The following is a 24,895-nucleotide window of genomic DNA, read 5'->3' as shown; positions in this document are numbered from 1 at the left end:
CTCGAGCCACGACACAGCCGGTAATTCCCCATTTTCTCTTCTGTTCAGCCGAGAACCAGCACTGCCCCTCGACGCAACCCTTCCTCTTCACGCGGCACCAACCAGTGAATATGCACTTGATGCCATCGCCCGCGGTGCCCAAGCAAGGGAAATTGCCCGTGACCGCCTTCTGAAATCCCAAGAGAGTCAAAGGCGTCTGTATGACCGGCGACACCGAGACGTGCACTTCCCGCCTGGTTCTTTGGTGCTTCTATGGTTTCCGTCGCGTCAGGTCGGCCTGTCAGAAAAACTGCTGTCTCGTTACACAGGCCCGTACCGAGTGCTTCGTGCCGTGACTCCCGTCACCTACGAGATCGCCCCTGACGTCCCATCTGCTTCCCAGTCCAGTGAGATCGTGCACGTTACACGACTGAAGCAGTATCACCCTCCCGTGATGACATTTAGACGCTCCGGGAGGTCGCTTCTGCCGCTGGGGGATTATGCTACACGCGTGTGGTATTTGATTGTTTGAACGAGGCACGTGGGCGCCATCACTCGAGAAATGAAGGAAGACTGAATTGGGCTCGCGCTGTGAATCTAACCGGTCAGCGCTGCAACCGCTGTTGTAAATATAACCTGTAAATAAGGCGCGTTCACAGTGGCGGGAAAACGGGCAACGCAGAACGTTTTCCGCGAGCCGCCTCCCGCACAAACTGGTTTTTCTCCCGCAGACAGGCTGCTGTGCCGTCCCGCAGAACGATGGGTCGGGTACCTATTTTTCCCGCGCCGCTGACGAGAACAGCCAATGGGGGCCGACCGCGAACCGTGACGTCGGTCCCAGTTCAGTGACCCCGTCGGCGGAGGCAGAGGCTGCGCACGTGCTGCGGGACACTCGGCGGTTGCTTTGCCACCAGCCATCCTCGTGACAAAAAGGGCGACGCGAGGAGAGCTAGCAGACGGTCAAGACAACCACGTGGGAAATCTGGTGTCACATGACTATCCCCTTCCCTCTCTGCTCGTTAGGGTCCTCCCTCAACACCTCCTCTCTCTACATTCCAAGACAACCGCAGCGAGAAAATGCGCGCAGTGTGATCGTCATTCCGAGCAGCTGCGACGCAGCACCGACGTCGACGCTGTGCCGCTGCGGGAAGTCTCCCGCTAGTGTGAGCGCGCCCTCGTCCTTCGCGTAATAATATATTACATACAGGGTGTTTCAGCTAACTTTAGCCCGAGTTTAAAAATATGCCGATGCGCTCCAAGACGACGCGACCAAAAAATGCGTGTTGCTCACTTTTGTATTTAGTGTCACGATATTTTTTGTATTTTGCTTAATTAGATAATTAGTCGATTAATTAACCAACTTCTGACGCAACGAAGTTAGGCAAAGAAATTCCAATTAAAAAGTTGTAGAGCGCTTTGCAAAACGTCCGATTAGACAGTTTCTAACTTCATATCTATCAAGTATTGTGTTTTTCAGCTTACTGCGGATGCCCGCGAAATTAAAAAAAAAGAATACCACGTGACATACCCGCCTGCGCGCCGTGATTGCAGCGCTCTCAAACTGTCCGCGTACAAAGAAACATAGCATCTAGCAGGGTTATCGAGAGATGGGTTCTACCGGAATCTGTTTTTGTTTTTTCGCCTCAACTCCAGCACCGATACGTCTGCGTGAAATGAGGCATTTCGAAGTATTTTCTCGTATTTGGTCCGATCTGGCTCAGCAGAGTTTCTTAAACTCGCAAAGTTCAGTCTTTGGCTCTTCTGGAGTGCAGCGGTAGTCCAACCGTTCCGATAAACAGCTAAGTCCAAGAAGACGCTGTCAAAATCCATGACGTCACGTCCAGCTCGTGCGGAAACTTCAAGGCGGAGTCACCACCAGTCTTTCGTTATTGCGTCCAGTGTGCCCTCACGGTAAAAGTTTTTTTCTTGAGGGGCGGGGAGAGGCGTTGTAGAAGGGTAATTTACTAAAACAGCTCAAATTAACTTTTTCTTCGGAGTCACTTCAAAGAAGACAGATTCTGATAATGGTCACTTCAATAAATTAACAAGAGGAAACGAGCTCACGCGTGCACGTAACCAATCGGACAGCGTCGGCACCCTTGATGATAAGATGGACTTCTTGCTGGCCATGTTTCCGAATATGTTATGTACGGCAATGCAAAGGGTGATTTTTCACTATAACGAAATTTTTCTTCAGGGGATGTAAAGAATGACAAAAGATGTCAACCGACAGCGGTAAACCGCTGAAGCACAAGGCGTCGATGTGCCTTCGACGAGGAAATGGTTACCTCTAACCCCTCTTTTGCCTGGATGGAAAATCTTGCTACCGGTAAGCCTAGTAAGCACAGTTTCAGGCACACTACATGACCTTGAATTTATGCTCGCTGCTTATGGATTCCTCCGAATGATCAGTCTACTACGTGTTGACGACAGATTGTAGCAATTAGAGAGGCACTAAAAATAAAATCAGCAGGATCATGTGGCCATCGAGCTGGATTCACACAGGGGACCGAATTTCGCGGGAGAGCACGAAGTGGCTCAGTACCACCGAATCACTACGCCACACACAAGGACGTCGCGTAGACGAGCTGTTGGCGGCGCGATTCGTTACAGCTCGGCCACTTCGTACTCACCGTGGACGCACATCATGGACTGTCTATGAATTATTGAGTGCTTTGTTGCGAGGGTTAACTGGTAGTTGCAGCTGGTCCAAGTGCTTGTCAACGAGAGAGAACGTCGCAGCGCATAGTGGACAGCGGCAGGTTGGCGGCGCGTTTACAGCTTGGAGACACTCTCTTCTTGCCTCTTTATATCCTCTTTTCCAAAGTGTCGAGACGTGCTCCCTAAAGGGCTGCGGAAAATAGCGCCTCTTCCTCTCGAATCGCTCTCTACCTGTCAACGCTTTTATTACTTTGTTTCTTTCTTTTTTCAACAGCGAAGCTGCTTGGGGACACTTACAACCGTCCTCATGTGGCGAAGGCGCGCTCGGTATTAAATGTCAGCCAGCTAGCAATGCAGCCTGCGTCGGAGTCCCAAACTGTCGCTTCGAAATGAAATTCTCAATGACTCAAGATTATAAAATGAAAGTCACCTTGCCCATACTACACTCGAATCGGCCACTTCCTTGCGGAGTGTTTTTTTTTTTTTTTACTTAGTAATTCAATTTGCCAAAATCACGTTCTGATTATGAGGCATGCCGTAGTCCCCCACTACGGCATGCCTCATAATCAGTACTATAGTGGGTTTAATTTTACCATCTTTAACGTGCACCCAAATGCGCGATACACGGGAGTTTTTGCATTTCACCCTCATCGAAATACGACTGCCGCGGTCGGCAGTTGGATTGTATCCCGCGACCTCATGCTTAGCAGCGCAACGCCAAAGCCTTAAAGCAACCACGGTGGGCAGCTAGTAACCTGCAACTTTTGTTTCTCACATCACGTTTGATCGGCTTCACGTGGGAGTCGGCTACTAGGAGTTTATACGGCTGTGGCGGTGAAAGCGCACGGTGTGGTTCAGCAACGCGTGGGAGCTCCGAAACGACCGCATGACTAACACGTCAGTGATCAATCATCACTAAAGACAACCAGCAAACAGACCCCTAGTACTTCCTACGAAGGTTGCCAGAACTCTTTTGTACAGCTTCGTTATCTCTGATGTGCCATTTGCTCAAATTGGCATACATATGCCAAGCATTCTTTTTCGCAGGATCCTAGGCTCTCATGTTCATATTCTTTAATGCGATTAGCATTCTTTGGGGACTTCGCCAGTTTGCGGCACGTCTGTCGGTCCGCGTCTAACCCCTTTCACGCCAGCTTGGGTCACCGAGTAGTCCATGGCCTAATGGGCAGAGCATCGGGCTGCTGTGTTGGCTGGCTAACGTCCGTAAAGTGAACGAAGAAGATAACGAACGATAGTACGGGGCAGAAGAAAGGAAGGACACGTGGTTTCACCGCGCGCCGCACCTGCGCAGTGGGGGAGTGCACCCGCGCTGGCCGCCGTTGTTGCCGGCTGTCGTCTGCCCTCAATACAACGGGGCGGCAGTTGTGGCGGGTATACACGGGAATGTGCGCCGCGGTAGCCCCCGCGGTGTGTAAACGGGATTGTGCATTGCAGAGGTAGACCATTGCAACAGTTTCAACTCCAACAAAAATGGGAAAAGTGAGATGACCACGCATTGTGCGCACTACCGAGAAACAAGCCGAGTACGAGGAGAGGCGTCGACAGCAGAGACGCGGCTATAACCAACGACAACGTGCCCGTGCGAAAGCAGAGAATGCGGTCAGTGGCTTTGCCCCCGAAGAACGTCAGCGAGAGCAGGCGCGGGAGTCTAAATTGTCGGCGTTGCGCGCAAGCTACCGATGAAAATCGCTCATTGGAGGCCGCTCGTAAGCTTCAAGCTACGTCGTTCGAGTAGTCTGCGTCCTAGAGGCAGAAGCTTGAGTTGCCACTTCCTTCGAGTTTCGCCGGGGCAAATTCCAAATTCAAGAGAATGTTTCTGGACGCGGAGTTCAGCCACATAGTTGCTCAGTCTGCGACCGACAGCTTCGCTGGCTAATCCGCCACTATATAATAATAATAATAATAATAATAATAATAATAATAATAATAATAATAATATCTGTACTGGAGAAGAACGCGCAGCAGGCACTGCTTCGAGAAAGACGACGACAACGTGTGGTTGGAAGCCTTGTGTCTGTGTTGCCGAAGCTCTGTGTCCTCTCGCTACGTGCTTTGCTATCTGAGCGTCTAATCAATCAAACTATAACGCATCTTAACATTTGGTGGAGCTGCGGGGCCCTTCCCAAACCTGGAACTCCGCAGCCGGACGCTCCCTGCCGTTTCTGCTATGCCTCAGGACGCTGCGCAGCCCGATCCTCCCATGGCATCGCCTGGCGTCTGCTCCGGTGCTCTACGCCAACGAGATCCTCCGGTCTTCAGCGGCAACGACGACCATGACGTGGAGGATTGGCTCTCGTCATACGATCGCGTGAGTGCGCATAACAAGTGGGATGACAAAGCTAAACTGACTAACGTCATCTTCTATCTTTCTGGAGTCGCGAATCTCTGGTTCCGGAATCATGAATGCAACCTTTCCAGCTGGACAGCATTTACCCATTGTTTCAAAGAAGTCTTCGGTCGGCCTCCTGTGCGCAAGCTTCGCGCAGAACAACGCTTGCGTGGTCGCGCTCAGCAAAAGGGTGAAAACTTCACCAGCTACATTGAAGACGTAGTTTACCTTTGCCGGCGCATTAATCCCGCCATGCCCGACTCTGAAAAGATCAAGAATGTCATGAAGGGCATAGAGGATGACGCCTTTCAAATGCTCTTGGCGAAAAATCCTCAAACGATCGACTAGGTCTTTACACTGTGCGAGAGCTACGACGAGCTCCGCAAACAACGCCTTACCACGCGCCGAGCTGTCGCGCCGGACGACACGGTTTCGGCTTTCACTGACAGTTCTAGTGCTGCTTCCGCGAACTCTTCGTTCCTCGACCAAATCAAGCAATTCGTTCGCGAAGAAGTCGCGCGCCAACTGTCACTGCTGCCTGCTACCCAGTCGTCTGAGTCCTCTTTGTCCCCGGAACTGCGACGCGTCATACATGAACAAGTCAGCGACGCACTACCTCTCCCTAATCAGCCACCTTCAGCGACAGTCCCGCTCACTTAAGCTGCCGTCGTTGCCAGGCCAAGACCTCCGCCTGAAGTTGCGCATTACACGCCCACAAGCAGCTTCTACGCCTCGCCTTCTGCAGCTGCGAACAACATGCCCAGAAGCGGCTTCTGCGCGCCTCCGCAGCCCCTACGCCCAGCTCCAAACTGTGCTCTGCTACCTAGACCCCCTGTTGATAATCCGTGGCGTACCCAAGACAATCGGCCAATCTGCTTCGCGTGTGCTTTGCTGGACATGTGGCACGGTTCTGCCGCCGGCGAGGTTGGTATCCTCCCGATACTGCGAGTATTCAAGGGAATGCTCCTGACTCCCAGTCCCGCTATTCACCACCAGTTCCGCACTTCGCTCCTTCATCTCCTGTTCCCCAAAGCTTCAACACTCGTCGGTCTCCATCTCCCCGTCGAGGTTCCCTGTCCCCCATAGTCCGCCGCCCTCCGGCTGTGGAGGAAAACTAAAAGGCGCAGTTCCGGAGGCAAGAACTGCGACCTCTTCGAACTGCTCAAGCCCTCGTTTATTCCCAACGAACGTCATTGATTTGAATTGAATTGGATTTATTGATAGGAAAGACAGAGAGGTCGACCTGAGCTAGTGCGCTCTAGTCTGCTACTCTGCACAGGGGAAGAGGGAAGGGGAGTGTAAGTGCTGGGATGGATGATGATGATAAGAAAAGTGGTGAGTGCTTATGTACATAAGACAGTTGTCTTGCTAGAGCCGCTCGTCGAGCTTGGTGTCCTGCAGAAACTTCAACAATGCTTTTGTTGCACGTGTTGAAATTGCAGTGTCAGGCCATGGGCCGAGGATAGCTTCCTCCGACAGTGGTTGCCTGCCAACGCTGGCTAAGAAACTTTCTAACGTCCTTCGCTCCAGCATATATGCTGGGCAGTCGCACAGTAGGTGTTGCAGTGTTTCAGGCGTCTGGCAGTGATCACAATCAGGGCGAACGTCATTGAAGTTTTTGCCGAAGGTATCGCCGTTCACGCGCTTGTCGACACGGGTGCCGCAGTGTCCGTGATTGCCGACCAGCTTCGCCGTACGCTCCGAAAAGTCGCCATGCCGTTTTCTCCCATTTCGCTACGCACAGCAAGCGCTGATCCTATTGAGCCCTTAGGAACATGTACAGTCCGTGTCGCCATACAAGACAGTTTATACCACATTGAATTTGTTGTTCTTCCCCGCTGCTCTCACGCCATCATTCTAGGATGGGACTTCCTCTCATCTCATCACGCTATTATTGATTGTGCCCGTGCAGAACTTGCGCTGACTCCATTCTGCGGCAGTCTTTCTAAAGATTTGCCTCCACCTTCTGCTCGAGTGTTCGTTGCCACCGCCACTGATATCCCTCCTTTCTCTTCCGCCCTTGTACCCGTTTCCTGTGCTGCTTTCTACGATTCCACAGTTTTTTTCACGCCATCTCAACTTGCTGCACGCCGTCATCCCTTATTGCTTCCCTTTGCCCTCCTTGCCTTTCGCCAGGGCTCCAGCGCACTTTACGTTTCGAATCCGTTTTCGTGTCCATCAAGCTTACATCATGGCGAGTGCCTCGGTTTTGCTGATGAATTCGACACGAGCTCTGTCTACGATGTGCCTGATGACTCGACTCCTCTTCACGTTGACGCCATGACTCTCCCCGTCTCTGCGCCTCCGCCTGCATGTGACCGAGAGTTTGCTCCGTCTATTGACCCCAACCTCACTCCGAGTCAGCGCACGCAGATCGTCGACCTTCTTAACCGATTTCGATCTTCTTTCGACCTCCAGAAACAGTGTTTAGGCCGTACCTCCACAGTCGTTCATCACATCGACACCGGCGGCCACGCGCCGCTACGCCAACGTCCATACCGTGTGTCCGCGACGGAGCGTCGTGTCATCGATGAGCACGACATGCTCCGACGCGGCGTGACACAGCCATCACACAGTACTTGGGCTTCTCCGGTAGTGCTGGTCAAAAAGAAAGATGGGACAATTCGTTTTTGTATGGACTATCGACGACTCAACAATATAACCCGGAAAGATGTCTATCCTCTTCCCCGTATCGACGACGCACTGGACTGCCTCCAAGGCGCTGAATTCTTTTCGTCCTTAGACTTACAATCCGGTTATTGGCAGGTCCAGGTTATATGCAGACCGTCCGAAAACGGCATTTGTTACGCCTGACGGCTTATATGAATTTAGCGTGATGCCCTTTGGCCTATGTAATGCGCCTGCAACTTTTGAAAGAATGATGGATAACATACTCCGGGGCCTCAAATGGCAGACATGCCTTTGTTATCTCGATGACATTGTCATCTTTCCCCCGGACTTTTCTTCTCACCTGTTCCGACTCAAACGCGTGCTCACTTGCCTTGCCGATGCTGGACTCCAGCTCAACTTGAAGAAGTGTCGCTTCGCCGCCCGTCAGCTAGTCATCCTTGGCCACGTTGTTTCGAAAGATGGTGTGCTCCCAGATCCAACCAAACTCCAAGCCGTTGCCAAATTTCCAAGACCAAAGACCACAAAAGAACTCCGCAGCTTCATCGGATTATGCTCCTATTTTCGTTGTTTCATCCGCAACTTCGCCACCATAATAGCGCCTTTGACGCAGCTTCTCGCGGGTAACCACGACCTCTTGGCTTGGCCGCCAGCTTGCGATGCCGCATTCACGACGCTGCGATGTCTTCTAACCTCACCTCCCATACTTCGACATTTTGACCCAAGCGCACCGACAGAAATACACACGGATGCCAGTGGCGTCGGCATTGGCGCTGTTCTTGCACAACGAAAGACTGGCTTCGATGAATACGTTGTTGCTTCCGCTAGCCGCGAACTCACGAAAGCGGAAGCAAACTATTCTGTTACAGAAAAAGAATGCCTGGCTATCATTTGGGCCATAAATAAGTTCCGTCCTTACCTCTACGGTCGCCCGTTCGACGTCATCACGGACCATCATGCACTCTGCTGGCTGTCGTCCTTGAAAGATCCTTCAGGTCGCCTAGCTCGATGGGCGCTTCGCCTCCAAGGGTATGATATTCCAGTGCTGTACCGCTCAGGCCATAAACATTCGGACGCAGATGCCTTGTCTCGCTCCCCAGTGTCAGGCCAGCCCAATTATCAGAAAGTACGAATATGCGAGTCCTCCCTCACCGCCACGGATATGCTTTCGGAGCAGCATAAGGATCCATGGATTGTCGCTATGCTGGCTTTTCTGTCAGACCCATCAGCGCCTTCTACTGGCCGTGCGTTGCGTCGCCAAGCACACCACTTCGCTATTCGTGACGGGCTCCTATACCGCCGTAACTACCTCTCGGACGGGCGCGAATGGTTACTCGTGGTTCCTCGGCATCTACGTTCGGACATATGTGCAGCGTTTCACGATGACCCGCAATGCGCACATGCAGTACTAAAAATGTACGCGCGCCTGCGAATTCGTTATTACTGGCGCGGGATGTACCGATTCGTCCGCCAATATGTCCGCTCCTGCCTCGCATGCCAACGCCGCAAGAATACCCCTCATGCCTTAGCTGCTCCACTGCAACCCTTGCCTTGCCCAGGACGGGCCTTTGACCGGGTCGGAGTTGATCTTTATGGGGCCCTTCCGGGTACTTCAGATGGCAACCGCTGGGTGATAGTGGCGATAGATTATCTCACGCGTTACGCGGAAACTTCGCCTCTGCCCAACGCATCTGCGCGGGATGTTCCTTCTGCGTAACATCATACTTCGCCATGGAGCCCCCCCGAGAGTTGCTGAGCGACAGAGGCCGCGTCTTTCTGTCTGATGTTATAGAAGCCCTGCTCAAGGAATGCAACGTAATTTACCGTACTACTACTGCATACCACCCGCAAACTAATGGCATGACTGAGCGCTTTGACCGCACTCTTGGCGATATGTTAGCCATGTACGTCGCACCTGACCAAACCAATTGGGACCGAATTCTACCCTTCGTGACGTACGCTTATAATACCGCCACACAGACCACTACAGGATTTTCCCCGTTCCTTCTTCTTTACGGACGCGAGCCTTCCTGCACAATGGACACCATCCTTCCGTATCGCCCTGACACAACGGAGGCTACTACCCTGTCCGAAGTTGCTGCACACGCGGAAGAGTGCCGAAAGCTCGCCCGCACATTTACTTCGGCAGATCAGCAGCGACAGAAGCCCCTTCGGGATATTCCCTCCTCTCTGACACCCTATGCCCCTGGCTCACTAGTCTGGCTTTGGGTTCCCGCTACCAGCCCTGGACTTTCACCAAAGCTTGTTCCCAAGTACCAGGGTCCCTGCCGTGTCGTCAGTCAAACGTCTCCTGTGAACTACTTGGTAGAACCCCTTGAGCCGCCTTCCGATAAGCGCCGCCGAGGGCGCGAAATCGTGCACGTTCAGCGGCTCAAGCCGTACTTTGATCCGCCTGTGCTATCTTGCCCGTAGGTCGCCGAGACGGCTCCTCTTCTCCGGGGAGGCAATTGTACTGGAGAAGAACGCGCAGCAGGCACTGCTTCGAGAAAGACGACGACAACGTGTGGTTGGAAGCCGTGTGTCTGTGTTGCCAAAGCTCTGTGTCCTCTCGCTACGTGCTCTGCTATCTGAGCGTCTAATCAATCGAACTATAACGCATCTTAACATATCCTTTATTTCATGAAAATATTACACATTCAAAAAACCGGTCAGCCCAAGCCATGAAGGCTTGTCGGGCTCTACCCGGCAGTCAGCGACAAGTACTCAAAAAAATAAAAAATAAAGCAAGGTAAGCAAGCTATAGACTGAAGCAATTTACAAAACAAAAGCAAACTACAGCGAAAAAGGAGGTTGCAACACAAAAGCAAAGTACCACAAAACAAAACGTGAGCTACGAGCAAACGCAAGCTAGAAAAGATAAAAAAAAAAACAAGGATACACACGAAACTAATCGAAACTAATCTAAACTATAGGACGGGCTCTAATGACAACTAAACAGAAGAATAATTAGTTTTGAGGTACAGTTTGAGTGTCCGTTTTGATGAGATAGAGTACAGTTCAGTGGCTAAAGAATTAAAAATTTTAGGAACATAATATTTTCTGGAATAACGACCAAAACGGGTATAACACCGCGGGGTAGTGAACGTATTATGATGTCTCAGTGGTCTGGCAGGAATCAACGGAAAAAGAAAATCACTGTTCCAAAAATGTTTTATCACCACAGTTTGAAAAAATAATGCTTCAAATGGAAGGTAACTGCAAAAAGGAAAATAGATTATTATTAGGGAGAATGGACTCATTATCTGAATGGTTCGGCCCGAATATTTTTTTAAAGGTGAACAGCATCGTATCGACATTGAAGTGTGTGCTTTCTTACTTCCCCAACATTCTATGTAATAATTGGTTACGTTACCCGTTATCTTCACAGATAGCAGGACTCTATGAAAGGCATACAGCTAGGTATGCCCGGCAAGGGTGTCATAAACATGGTGACGATCCCGTTTTCAACGTGGTTGATTTCCCACTTCCGTTCGCCACAATGCATAGTATACTAGGAGAGAGGCATGCTCCGTCCGACATCTCCACCTTCCCTCGCATTAAACTTCCTTCTGTTCAATCAATATGGTTGACTATATATAGTAATCTTTAAATAGCTACATTTTTCGAGGCTCTTGCATACCCCCGTCTGCATACGTCCGAAAATAAATATCAGGACCGGGTGGTGACTAGAGAATTCAAAAATTCAAAAATGGAGGAGACCTACCTACCTTTACGACACCCATCCACAAGAAAGTCGCGATCACCGCACAGGCTCGGTGGTCAATACGTCACAAGAGAGAAAAATACACTCGGACACTGCGAGAAAATATTGCCACCCCGTTTCAATAACAAGAAAATACATCCGAAGGCAGGTATAAAAATGCGCAACAAGCATAACATGCATGCGCTAGAGTTTCTGTTTTGCATATACGCGCATGACGTGCTGCGTAAGCTTGATTGACTACTGACACTGCAGCTAACCCACGCCCCTCGCGCGTGAATCGTTGGGTATCAATCGGTGGGTATCTTGCTTAGACGCTGTGTTCAGTGCGCGTATAAACCTTTGTTCGCTGGCTAAAATGACATAGCAAAGGGAGTTCCTTTGAAGTCAAGGGCAGTGCGCAGCGCTAGAATGCAGAAATGACCGCTGCCAGCAAGAACAGGGAGGACCACCGGGCCCGAGTACCACCACTCTGGGCCGTCAACCACGCATGGTCCTGCCCGTCGGGGTTTCCTGCGAGGGACAGAAGTACGCGCAGCAGCAATCACCAACCAGCCTGACAGGTTAACTTCATCAACACCGCGTAACAAAGTTTAAATCATTGCATGGTATTTCCTTCCCACGGCACCCTTTCTTTCGTAGAATCACTCATCTACCCTCTTGCCCCCCCCCCTTATATTGCTAGTCCAGGCAAAGAATATTAGAAACCGTCTGGTCCATGTTTCTCATATCATCCCCTTCCTCACTGTGCCTTGATGTTCGACACCACTTCACCCAGTGTGCTTTTCTTTTTTTATTTCTCCATTTTGTACGGATACATTAAATTATGAAGTTTTACGTGCCAAAACCATGATCTGATTATGAGGCATGCCGTTGTGGGGGACTCCAGAAATTTCGACCACCGGGGGTTCTTTAACGTGCACCTAAATCTAAGTACACGGGTGTTCTCGCATTTCGCCCCCATCGAAATGCGGCCGCCGTGGCCAGGATTCGATCCCGCGACCTCGTGCTCAGCAGCCCAACACCATACATAGCCACTGAGCAAGCACGGCGGGTTTTGTGCAGATACATGCTGCCGTACTTTTATTGAAAAGTGACTCCCCCACCCCTTTTCTTTCTTTAGTCTAATTAATGTGTGCTTGTGTGTGTGTGTGCATAAATACCTGCATTAGAATGTGAACCACATATTTATTTGCCAAGTAATTCCTTCTCTTTCATATTCGATCCTTAGTGCGGCAACGCCTGCACATGCGAACCACATATGTATTGTAGTAATGCGGCAAACTGTGCTAGTTGGTTGGCGTTCATTCGTAAAGACGGTAACAGTGCTAACAAACAAGAGGGACGTAAAGGAAGGTTGACAAGCGCTGTACAATAACAAGAGCTATATAACAAAATGAAGCTACTCTACGCATCAGTGCAGCGTACAAATCAAGCATCTGCTTTCGCTCGCAAAAAAAGAAAAAAAAGGAAGAAATGAAAAAGAGAAAAAAAGAGCACCGTTTGGGAAACTTGTTTTAAAAAGACCAAGTAACGAGGACGGCGTATACGGTCCCAGGCGCCGGATGTCTTAAACCGTACTTCTATACCAAATGCATTTCACTACGTCGAAACTCGATGCGATATCTACATTTGGGATAATTGGCATATATTGACATTTGCGGAAGCAGCGAAACTAGACAGTGAACTGACCTTCTACTGGAAAGATAAGCATACATGTACCGTATATTTATTTGTCCCTTGTCGCATACGCAGAAAATCACCGCAGAAAGAACTGAAACAAGGGAAACGCCGCTTACACAGCCTAGAACCATTGCACTCCCAGTATGTAGCACATACCGTAAAAACGGACGAACCTTATCAGTGAATACACTTTTTTCTTAGTTAAATTGATTGATGTATGTCTGATGCCTATTATCACACCTTTGTTCTTTTTATTACATGTGTTGACGGCACGTCCAGGGTCATCGACCCTTATGCTTTGCAATGATGCTTGTCTTGGAATATACCAGCATCAACGAGCATTCGCGGCACTTTCGTCTTTTTTTTTATCATACTCTTACATTATTACAGCTTTAACAGATAAATGCTCCTCATATACGTTTCCTATCGTACATGGCACGAACTGCGCCTGTACTTGACTGCGCAGGATCCCTTCCCTGGGGCACCTCCAACCCCGCTACCAAGAGGTGGGCGAATGCAGCACAACTTGAGCTTGGAAAAAGATGAAATAAGAAAACGCTAATATCGAGCACCATAGGCTCCACTGTGAAACGAAGAAGATGCATTTTGGTCTTAGCGCGCGTACTTGGCATATCGGCCCACCCTAGCTGCAACTCGTCAACTCACCCGACGTTCGTCCTGGAAGCTGTTGTTACTGCCACAGAAAGTCAACACTTATGAGCACGCGCGCCGTCGTTACGGGCCTTTAGACGTGCATGCAAGCACTCGGGTGCAATCCAAACATACATAAAAGAACGTATGCAGGGTGCCTCGTACAAAAACAGACACGACGCAACAAAAGTCTCCGAAGTACACGGTACACATCGACCCTGTATACACGCATAGAAAGTGGCGTTGTATACGCATTACGCATCTTGTTTCCGCACTGTAACTTTGTTTCTTCGAGGCGCTGCGTATACGCCCGATGGAAGGAAGCGACGGTGCGGAAGCATCTGCTGTTTCGCCTCACCGTGCGCTTTCATGGCGTTCCTTATGGGGCAATCTTCTGTTTTCCATATTATTAGCTAAGTGAGTCTTCACGATACATTCTCGCGTGCCGCGCGAGCGTATTCCACCAGAGAAATCAAATTACCAGCCGCCTAGCGTAAACACGGCCTACTCGCACAAGCTACAAATTATGCAACCAGAAATTGTCCTTTCCAGCGGTTCGATATCCTCACAAAGGATTTAATTACGGCAAATCCAGTCACTGCTGCTGTGACGTATACACGTAGGTGAAAGGGAAAAACATACAGTAGAGTGCTAGCACATCGAATACGTGCCATCTCAGACCTATAGCACCTGCCAAAAATATATGGGGGCGACTCCGCGCCTTCACAATGTATGCCATTCGGCTGTGTGGTGACCGACTGCACAGCAATGCTCGACTGCATTCCACTTATGTACAGGTGTAAACGAGCGGGCAGTGACATAAACATCACATAAGAATCACCGAATATTTTCTTCATCAGAGTCGTGCAAGGCGAACGTTCCTAGCGTTTTGCGGCTGATCACACCGTCACAAGATGTCTACCAGCGCTTCCGTTCCCAGATATGTCTTCCGGTATTCCGGTCGTATACGCGTTAGTACCTACTGCAACAATTCCTATAGAGTGGCCATCATGGGAAAACGCAAGCTGTTTTCGCGATTCTCGCAGCTGCGCCTGCAAGAGCGACAAGGTGATGATTAAATGATATAGTCGGCTTACATAAGATCGCCTATACATAACTTTGCATATACTAGAACGAATAAGCCAAAAGACGGGATAATCAGGGCATTAAGCTAAATAAACTGTTCAAGCAGGCGATAAATTCCACTAGTCAAGGTTTAGCTCAGCCCCACTATGTACACCGATACGCGGTGCGCAGTGTACCTGGAATCGTGACTAAATTTCGTCCCCTCTGAAAGTGTGCGCAGCGCAAGTACCATGCATAACCTAATGACAATGTCGGTTAGCTACCACACGCTCGGTATCTTTTGCAACCCAACGTATCGCGCGAAAATGGGACACATTCACCGGCACCGAGAACGGAACGTGCCTCCGCAATTTACCCATCCTCAATCAGGAACAGATGGTTCTCTAGTACTTTAAGTTTTTAACTGTGACATCCATGTTCCATTTTATTCGATCAAAAACTTTTTTTTTTTAAGTTTCGGCTCGACCTCTGGCTCTACGACGAAGAGTCAACTATAATTCTGAGAGCTGATCCCGATACCCTGACTGACTCATTGTGGAACTGCAGCACACAGGAAATACGAAGGACAAGGACTAAATTTGTCTTTCGTGTGGGCTGGATTTCAACGACGAATCAATACCGGCAACACTTCAGTTCTATCGACCGAAGTGATACTAGGACGTTTTTTTTCATCACACCGGAAACCAGCCTGGCTTCTTGCAGAACTTCGAATAATACCAGTGACTATAGCAAATAAGTCGGTTGGGCAATGGACAGACCACTAGCACATGTGCGAACAGACTAACAGCTTAGCACACACAACACCGCTTTATTGCGATATCAAATATAGAGACACTTCAGGCGCATTTCTACCGTCGTCATCGGCGTCGCCATGATGTTCCGTACGAATTTCAAGGGCGATAACAACGTTGCCGCGCGACGTATGCTGTTTGCGTTTCCGACAGAATGTCATATCTCTCCCTGTGAAATTCTCTTGTCGGATATTTCTGTGCGCCCAAGGCGGTCAGAATGATTACATAGTTTTCAACTACGTCTTTTGTCATCGCGCGTCTAGTTAGAGCGCCGTTGTCGGCCTCTGTAATTTTTTAAGGCCCTAACGGTAATGGTGTGACCAGTGCGACAACACCTTTAAGGGTGTAAACATTTTTACAGTCACAGGCACTTTGTGAAGTCTTCTCGCATCACCGAACCTCTGACTCATCTCACGAAATCAAACGTCGAGTTCAATTGGGAAACGCTGCAAGTCGAAGAGCTTAAGCGACGCCTGCCGTCACCACCATCACACGTATACAGTACCACAAGGACACCGCTCCACACACCGACGCAAGTAGCGTAGACCTCGGCGCCGTGCTAGACCAGATGAAAAATGGACTTGAAAGCCTATGCTAGCCAGTAGCTATACCGAGAGCGGAAACTAATAATTCTACGACGGAAAACAGTACCTTGCCATCATTTGGACTACGGCAAAAATTTCGGCCTTACTAATGTCTACGGTAGGCAGTTAAAAGTCGTAAGTGGCCTTCTGAATTAGTTGACAAACTTGAGTACAAAACAGACTACCTCGCACGGTGGAGCCGGATGTCACAGTGATCCACGATTCTGGACGGAAACATGTGCACTCTGACGTTGACTGCCTGTCCCACGCCCCTATTGACCCGCCGCCGCAAGATGAACAGAAAAACTCTCCGGAATCAATAATAAGCGCTGACGAATTCGCAGAACAGCAACGAGCATACCAGGAACTAAGAAGCCTCGTCGAGTACAGTCGGCGTCACCCTAGTGTAGAGCGCTGGAACGGCGGCCGCCGGGGCGCTCTACTAGAGTCACTGGAAAAAAATTTTTTCCAGTGACTCTATACGCTCTACAGCCGGCCAGCGACGTCTAACGGTAGTGGCTGGGCCCGAGATTAGATGCGTCGGCCGCTGTGTGCCCAGACACTTCTTATCTTGAACCCAGCAGCTACCGTTCGCTGGCTGCCTCCGAAGCAGCCCGGCGGCCGCTGTTCCCGCGCTCTACACAACGGTGACGCCGACTGTACTAGGAAGGCAAGACCAGCTGCGTTTCTATAGGATGTTGAAGGACGGATTATCCCCATTTTCCTTGCCAAACAGCGTACTCGTAAAGAACCTTTAACCAATCTGCGCCAACTACCATCTCGTAGGGCCCTCAGCACTGAGGCCCGAGGTTCTGCACGTCCTCCATGGCGATTCTACAGCAGGGCACCTCGGATTCTCCCGCATATCTTGCAAGGATACAGGAGAATACTACTGACAGCGTCCAACAGCCAACGTTGTCCATTATGTCAAGAAATTCCAAGACTGTCAACGACACAAGACACCGCCGACAAGGCCTGCGAGACTGCTAAAGCCAATCGAGTTCCCTTTGCAGACATCCCAGCAGATTGATGTGGACCTTCTGGGCCCCTCCCTTTCCGACGTCAGCATGGTGGCTACCGACTACAGCACTTGCTTCTCTGAAACAGGCCCTGCCTAAAGTTAGTGCGGCCGAAATGACAAAATTATCGTCAAGAACATCCTGCCACGACATGGCGCTTCAGAAGTAATGCCCGTCAGAGGAACGGTATTTAAGGCGGAGCTTGCACAAGCGATCCTGCAGTTGAGCCAGACGAAGCACTCGAACAAAACGCCCGGCATGTTGGCAACGTATGTACGTCGACGTTGAGCACAAGGTGTGAGATCCCTTCATTCCGTATACATGCATTACCTTTGCCTATAACACGGTAGTACAAGAAATAGGGAGTTTTAGAATAGGGGCCCCAAACGTTTTGGGGCCCCAAAGAAATAGCGTCGAAGCCACTGCGCATGCGCACGACGCAAACTGCGTTTGGGTTTTGCGTTGGGAACGCTATTTCACCGATTTAGCGGGAGCCCAAATAGCGTCCCCAAAAGCTTTGCGTCGGCAAACATGGCGGCACCCATCAAAGCGACGGCTCTAACCTAACACAAAACTGGGTTCGATTCGCGGTAACGCGTGAAGTTCGCAAGCTAGGAGAAGTGACTGCGGTTATCGCTTTCTCCCAACTAGCGTGTGTTATGAAGATTGACTCATTAGACGCCGCTGATTTTGAATTCGATTGTGGATTTTATGGCTCGTAGGCCTAACACGGCTAAGCTTGGCTGGTGAAGGCTAGTAAAGTTGGTTTGCTCAAAACTAAGCGCAACTAATTATTTGCTGCTTACAAAATAACCTCTAAATTGTAACTAAACGCAAATACACGCAAGCCAAAATTATTATTCCTATCATAAAATGGTACATTTTATTTAATTATTTCGAATAGCTTTTCTTTGATGCCGTATAGTGGCGCTGTCAGCGCAAGACGCTATCCGCAAACGTAAAACCCTATTCTAAAACTCTTCACTCCTACGTGCCCCAACGCTAACACCCGCAAAGCTGTTTGGGGCCCCAAACTATTGCGGCCCCTATTCTAAAACTCTCTAATAACGTAGATGGCGCCGTTCAAGCTGTTTACGGTAGGAATCTAGCGACGGCGTCATGCTGCCATACGTCACCGACGAAGGCAATCTCGACGTTGCCGTCCAGTGTGTGGAAGGAGCCCGGCAGCCCTCCCACCTGAGCATCAAGAACTGGCAAAGAATCGACAGTCGACAGTACAACCTACGACGACGCTACGTGGAATACCAGACTGGCGACAGTGTTTGGGTTTTGACATCAATACGCTGACGCGGACTTGGTGAAACGATATTGCGACGTTCTTTCGGGCTGTGCAAGACACTCGCGATCAATGACGTCTTGGTGCACTGGTCTATGAAGTCGTACCCGACAGTGTTACGCAGTCACAGCAGCGTCGCGCACGTCCTAAGTCGTCCACGTAACTGCGCATCTTTGTTATTTCTTGCTGGAATCATTATTTTATTTTTACGCTTGCTATTTCTCGCTTTGCTGTTACGTTTGCAGCGTCGCGCCGTTGCCTTTTAAGATTTAAGAGGTAGGTGGAGGGAATTGTCAAGCGTGCAGTCATGAGCAAAAGTCACAGGGTTTCACACAATTACTAGAGGGAACTCTAGCGCTTGCGTCTACGAGAGTTGCACTTGAGGCGGTTCAGTTAGCATGGGAATTATGGGTAATACGTGGCTTTGCCTAAACTCCGTCCTTCTAGCTTAAAACGGCTTGGTGACTTCGTAAATTCGTCACTTTCAACAAAGTATTGTGTAAGACACAATGAAGAAAACAATATTAAAACTGTCCGACAGAAACTAGGATTCGAACACAGAATCTCTAGCACAGAAATCACAGTAACCACTCAAATTAGCCCCAAGGTGTTCAAAATTTCCGGAGTCCTCCACTACGGCGTGCCTCATAATCAGCGAGTGGTTTTGGCACGTAAAACCCCATAATTTTATTACTCAAATTAGCAGCGATTATACATGCTTGCAGCGTGTTATTATTACCCTCTACATTTAAAAAAGTACAAATTGCTTCCAAAGGCCCAGATAAAGCGTAATAATCGAAGCCGCAAGAATGCCTGAAGCCCCAGGCACAAAGATCAGACAAATCCATGTACTATCCATCATTCCCATGGTAGCTAAACGATAGCAGCGCTAGAGTTTCCTCTAGTAATTATTGTCGGAAACTCTATGCTAAAACTAAGGGACCCGTGCGAGCGCGTGCCGTAGGTTCTGAAGAGCATGGCAGCATCCCCTGGCGCTGCGCCGCTCAAGCTGGCGTGAAGTCAATTCCAACGCAGAGCGCATGCGAGCATGACTGCTATGACTGCGCGCTCTGCGCGCCGCGCCATCGCTTCGCGAATTCTAGTGAGCCGCCGACATGGATTATCGATAGCTCGCGCGTCGGACAGAGCGAACAGTCATTCCAACGCGCACGCGCACTGCACCGAAACTGACGTCACGCGAGCTTGCGCGACGCGCGCCATTCCCTTCCTTTCATTCCCACTCCCTCTTGTGCAGCGCGGTTGAGGTGTCCTCTTCTGAGAGACCCAGTTACTGCGCTGCACTTTACCCCAATTTTTCTTCTACGCTTGCAGAGGTCCGTTATTCTTTCGCACGAGTGCACATTGTTTTACTTCTTGCCGGTGACCGTTCTCAAGAGGACGATCACTGCTATCAAGTTACCGCTCAGCGCAAGACTCGCCTACGGAATCCGAAATTTCTTTAATGTTTTCGCCAATTCTACGATCTTTTATAAAGCAGACGTGAGCGTAGCGAACGTTGCCTTTTTGCAGAGGTGTTGTGAGGCGAGGCGTACACCCATGAGCAAGATTATACGGACCTCGGGGTTGCAGAAAAAGCTAACTTTATTTGTAATTAACGCGCATAAACGGAAACTGACGAATGCACTAAAAAATTCGTAATGCCAAGTTTGGACTGCGGTCTTTAATTTCTAGTTGCATTCACAAAGAGAGGAGGAAATTAGTTTTATCGCGTAATCGCTGGTCCGTATACCTTTGCTCACGGGTGTACATACTTTGCTGCTAATAACTTAAGTGTGAGAAGACTAATTGACAAAAATCCGTCCACATTTCATTAGAACCTTCAGGACACTTGTTTATGCGGCAAATTCGGATGCTTTAATTTAGCGATGCAATCCAACCCCCTGACGATGTGCGTGAAGTTCGAATGAGAGCACGTCTCGCCGAATCCATCTGATATGTTTTGCCTGGCAAGCATCTGCCACGACGTGTATCAGTGTCGGCCACCATCGCTTAAACTTCGTCACGCACTCCGTTACGGGGTCTGTCGTAATAGCGGGGCGCTCGATTTCGATATTGTCTGGTTTAAGCGCTGAAATTTAATAATGAATATCACGAATTACGTGCGATTTTCAATATTAAAAAAAAATCGAGGTGCATTACAATGTGGGTGCCTCCAAAGCTGAGATATGATCAGCTGCTCCCGAGGGTTAAATAAAAAAAAAACCAACAAAATTTCATTACCCTTTTCAAGCTTACGTTAACAGCGGCAGCGTATGTCCGCCTCCCCTAGCAACTCTATTGCAAGAACGCCACCTTCGCTATAGCAGTTTCATTAAAAAATATGTAGTCTAAAAAAAAAAAATAACTGTAAAGCGAAAGCCTAGTTTAATCAGAATGCACGCACGACGCAAACATTGTTGCAGTCCCCCTGAGCAGAAGTACACGAACCGGGGCGATTCCTCGATCAAGCCGTTCTATTGCGTAAACATTAGAATCGGAAATCTGTTCGTCTGTCTGAACGCGTGACACGATGCGCTCCATAGGAATACATGGGGGCCTTATGACTACGCATGACTACTGAGATTTGTGCTTATGACTATATGTAGTGAGTACTGCAGAGGTATTAAGAGTAATTAAGGTTAATATAAGATTAATTACGATGAAACTACTTAACCGTAATGACGATTAATTGAGGGTGATTAAGTAGCGATGCCAATTAAATTAGGTTAACTTAATTACACTGATCGAGTAATTACGGTGACATTATTAACATATTCAAGATTATTTATGGGTGCTAAGGTCAATTAGGGCAAAGTACGATTACCATTAAATTAAGGTTAAGATGAATTATGCCTAATTAAAATTGATGACGATTACATTTTAAGCCCAACCAAGATTAATAAGGAGAAATATACCTGACGTATGTGTACAAGATGACTGGACTCGGGAGTTCCTGCAGTATACTTCTTTCTCCTGCGTCTATGTAACTTGAAATCGACGACTGCAGTCCTAACTTGGCATTGCGAACTTTACGGTGCACTCAGAAATTCCAGTTCATGGGCCTGAACTACGAATAAGTTAATTTTACTCGGCAAGCCTGCGGTCCGTGTAGTTTTACTTGCGAATATACAGCGGACGAACTTGACCCGCGAGTTTTGATTTCGACGACCTATATGTATACAATTGCGCTTGCTACTATGGCGATTCGAGTGTACTGTGACTTGCATTTCGCGGCACAAGCCCGCCTAATTCAGATATTTTCGACTCAATAGTATTGTGGCAGCATTTCTTGTTCACCATCTCTAAAACGTGACAACAGCGTGCGAGTCGGGGACTGACAAATTTGAAATTTTCAAGGGTAGCACGGCGGTAACGTGTTCAAAAGTGTTGAATGTTGCGCCAGTTGGTATTTCGACAAGAGAACCATCTTGAAATAGCGCGCAACGGGACGCTCGTGACCGCTCGTGTAACGTTAGAGGCATTTTTATCAGAAAAGCCGGTCATTATTGTGTAAGCGAAACTTTGATTGCACTGTACGATGCAGAAATGAAAGTCCTTTCGCGCCTGATTTAATCACGTCCTCTTTGACGGATTCCATTTTTCCTTGTAACGGTGCGTCTGCGAAGCTTGTAGATTTATATACCTGTGGGTGGGGCTTCAGCGAAATCAATTGTTAGTTTGCGCCTGTCTTCGTCTTCTTTTCTGTTCTGTCGTCCCGTTGCCCGCTATTTCAAGATGGTTCTCATGTTCAAAAGCATCACGACGAAATCATTTTTAAACAGAAGTTACACAGAACTTACTGGCCTTGGGCTTCTTTCTTTAAACAAAGCGTTTCCTGAAGTGTTTCCACGTGGCCTTCAGTAGAAGCCAGTGAATAACGGCGTGCTACAACACCGGCTTTTATAAGGAGCATTGCATGCGACGCTGACTTTATTTACACGTGGTAATTTTCATTATTATTACTACTGTTCACATGAAATGTGTCATTAACGTATAAGTTTAAAAAAAATCAATGGGCCAATTTCAGGCTGAAAAACAAAAAATCACCTCCCACCCGATTTCGATTACTTTCTTTTTCTACGAAAACAAATGACGTAGCGGATGTAATCGGCGCAATAAACTTAGAGCAATATTCTTTTTTTTTTTTTCAGGACGTCCTGCGACATTTTTTCAACACGGATAAAAAACTTTGTTAGTCACTTGACAATCCTAAAGAAAAAAAAAAATTCTGGCGTCATACGTACCAAAACCACGATGTGAGGCACGCTATAGTGGGGGACTCCGGATTAATTTTGACCACTTGAGCTTCGTTAACGTTCACCAAATGCACGGCGCACGGTAGACAATACTGTCTTGAAAGTCTGTGCCTATTATTACTCCAGTACTTGTACAATGGTGTCTACAGCTTCATAATACATCACCTGCTTTTCAACATTCTGAAACACTTCCGCATTTGTATGTATGTGTGTGTGTGCGTATTCCTACGCACATTTAAATACCATGGACATTGGTCGAATATCTTAAGACGCCAGGACGAAGAAGTACGTCCGACAGTGTAAAAGCGGAAATCTCACATAATTCATGGAGCGGTGATGTGATCTTGTGACGTAAAACGATACCACTGCATGTATAGGGCGGCCTGATGCCGCGCCATACTATCTCGAAGTAATGTTCACACAAAAGCTGGGCGCGATGCCATGCAGAAAACGGTGGCACTGCTTCGTGTAGTTATTTGTTTGACCTATTGCTTCAGTAGACGGTTTCAAGTTTAGACAAATAATAAATCCTACAAACTAAATGTCTGCGAGTCTGTTTTACTCCGTGTCGTAGCAAGAGGGACGTACTATAATGACGAAGAGGAGCAAAAGAAAAACGCCAGCCAGATCGTGTGTTCCATGCCTGCAGTGCAACCAGTGGGCCAGCCGGATCGCCAGTGCTTAGCACGAGTGTGAGCCGTTCGGGCAACCAGCTGTTCCTGCTCTGCGTCACCTGCCTTCTCGGTTACGAACAGACGCTACCATCTGAACTGTTCAATACACCCCATTACAATTGGTGGAGGTGCGGGGGATTCAAGAACATCCACACCCTCGAACTCCGGTCTCGGACTCTGCCTCCCGTCATGCCCGACTCTCCCCAGCCGACGTCGCCGCCACCCTCCGTTGCCTGCTCTGGCGCTGTCTCGCAACGCCATCCAGCGGTTTTCAGCGGTAGGGATGAACAGGACGTCAATGTCTACCTACGAACGGGTGAGCTTGCACAATCGATGGACGATATCACCAAGTTAAATGCCGTCATCTTGTACCTTGCGGGAGTGGCTCACCTTTGGTTTAAAAATCACGAAGCCGACTTTCAGTCCTGGTCCGCGTTCAAGCAGTTTCGCTGCAGTTTTCGGTCGCCCCGCCGTCCACAAGTTGCGCGCCGAGCAGCGGTTACGAGAGCGAGCGCAACAACCCGGTGAAACATTCACCTGTTATATCGAAGAGGTGCTCGACCTATGCAAACGTGTGGATGCTTCTATGCCCGAAAATGACAAATTGAAGCACATCTTGAAGGGCATCGCTGATGACATTTTTCAAATGTTGATCGCCAAGAGTCCGCGCACCGTAGCAGAGCTTATAAACTTGTGCCAAAGCTACGAGTTGAGGAGGCAGCGCGAGTTGACCAGGCGCCCCTCAGTGGCTGACGAGGCCCTCTCTTCCATGACAGTCTTCTCTGATCGCTCCCCGTTGCTCACACAAATCCAAGCTTTCGTGCGGAACAAAGTTGCACGTCAGCAGCCGCTGCCGCAAGAGTCTCTTACACAGCTCGCCCCTACGCTCCGGCGGGTTATTGAAGACCAAGTTGCTGAGGCTCTACCAACGCAGCATCAGCAGTACCCTGTCGCCGCGCCACTTACTTACGCATCCGTCGCCGCACAGCCTCCTCGTCAACCACTCGTTGCGCTACATCCTAGGCCGCTACCACCCGTTGATCATCCCGTTCATCAACCTGCTCCCGCCTTTGCTAATCCTTGGTGCACGCAAAACAGGCCCATATGTTATGCCTGCGGTATTCCCGGCCATGTTGCACGACTCTGCCGCCGCCGCATGCTGCACTCTGATGGGTTCGTGCAGTCGTCTCCCTACGCCGACGTACAACTTTTCCACGACACTTATTTTAGTCGGCAGTCGAACAGGCCACCAGCCGAGCGCCCGGTCCTTACACGTCGTTCACCTTCCCCGCGTCGCCGCTCGTTGTCCCCCATGCGTCGGCGCCCTTCACCCACGCAAGAGGAAAACTAAGCGCCGCAGTTCAGGAGGCAGGAACTGCGTCGCCATCGATCTGTACAAGTCCTCCAATGTCGCCTTCAAACGTTGTCGACCTTACTGTTGACGGCGTCCCTACCGTTGTGCTAATTGATACTGGAGCAGCTGTGTATGTCCTAAACGAACGCCTCTCTCGCGCT

At 49.2% G+C, this 24,895-nt stretch overlaps 1 long non-coding RNA gene across 1 annotated transcript; it reads right to left on the bottom strand.

Moving 5' to 3' along the window:
* Positions 1 to 10,235: 10,235 nt before the first annotated feature.
* LOC140216441 (uncharacterized) lies at positions 10,236 to 23,711 on the bottom strand. Its single transcript, XR_011893114.1, has 2 exons — positions 22,251 to 23,711; positions 10,236 to 11,852 (listed from the first exon to the last, which is right to left on the bottom strand). It is a non-coding gene; the product is annotated as an uncharacterized lncRNA (long non-coding RNA).
* Between the last annotated feature and the right edge of the window lie 1,184 nt (positions 23,712 to 24,895).

The sequence above is a fragment of the Dermacentor andersoni genome, chromosome 1 (assembly GCF_023375885.2).
Source record: "Dermacentor andersoni chromosome 1, qqDerAnde1_hic_scaffold, whole genome shotgun sequence".
In the NCBI taxonomy this organism is placed as follows: Eukaryota; Metazoa; Arthropoda; class Arachnida; order Ixodida; family Ixodidae; genus Dermacentor; species Dermacentor andersoni.
This window is presented reverse-complemented; position numbering and strand designations above follow the sequence as displayed.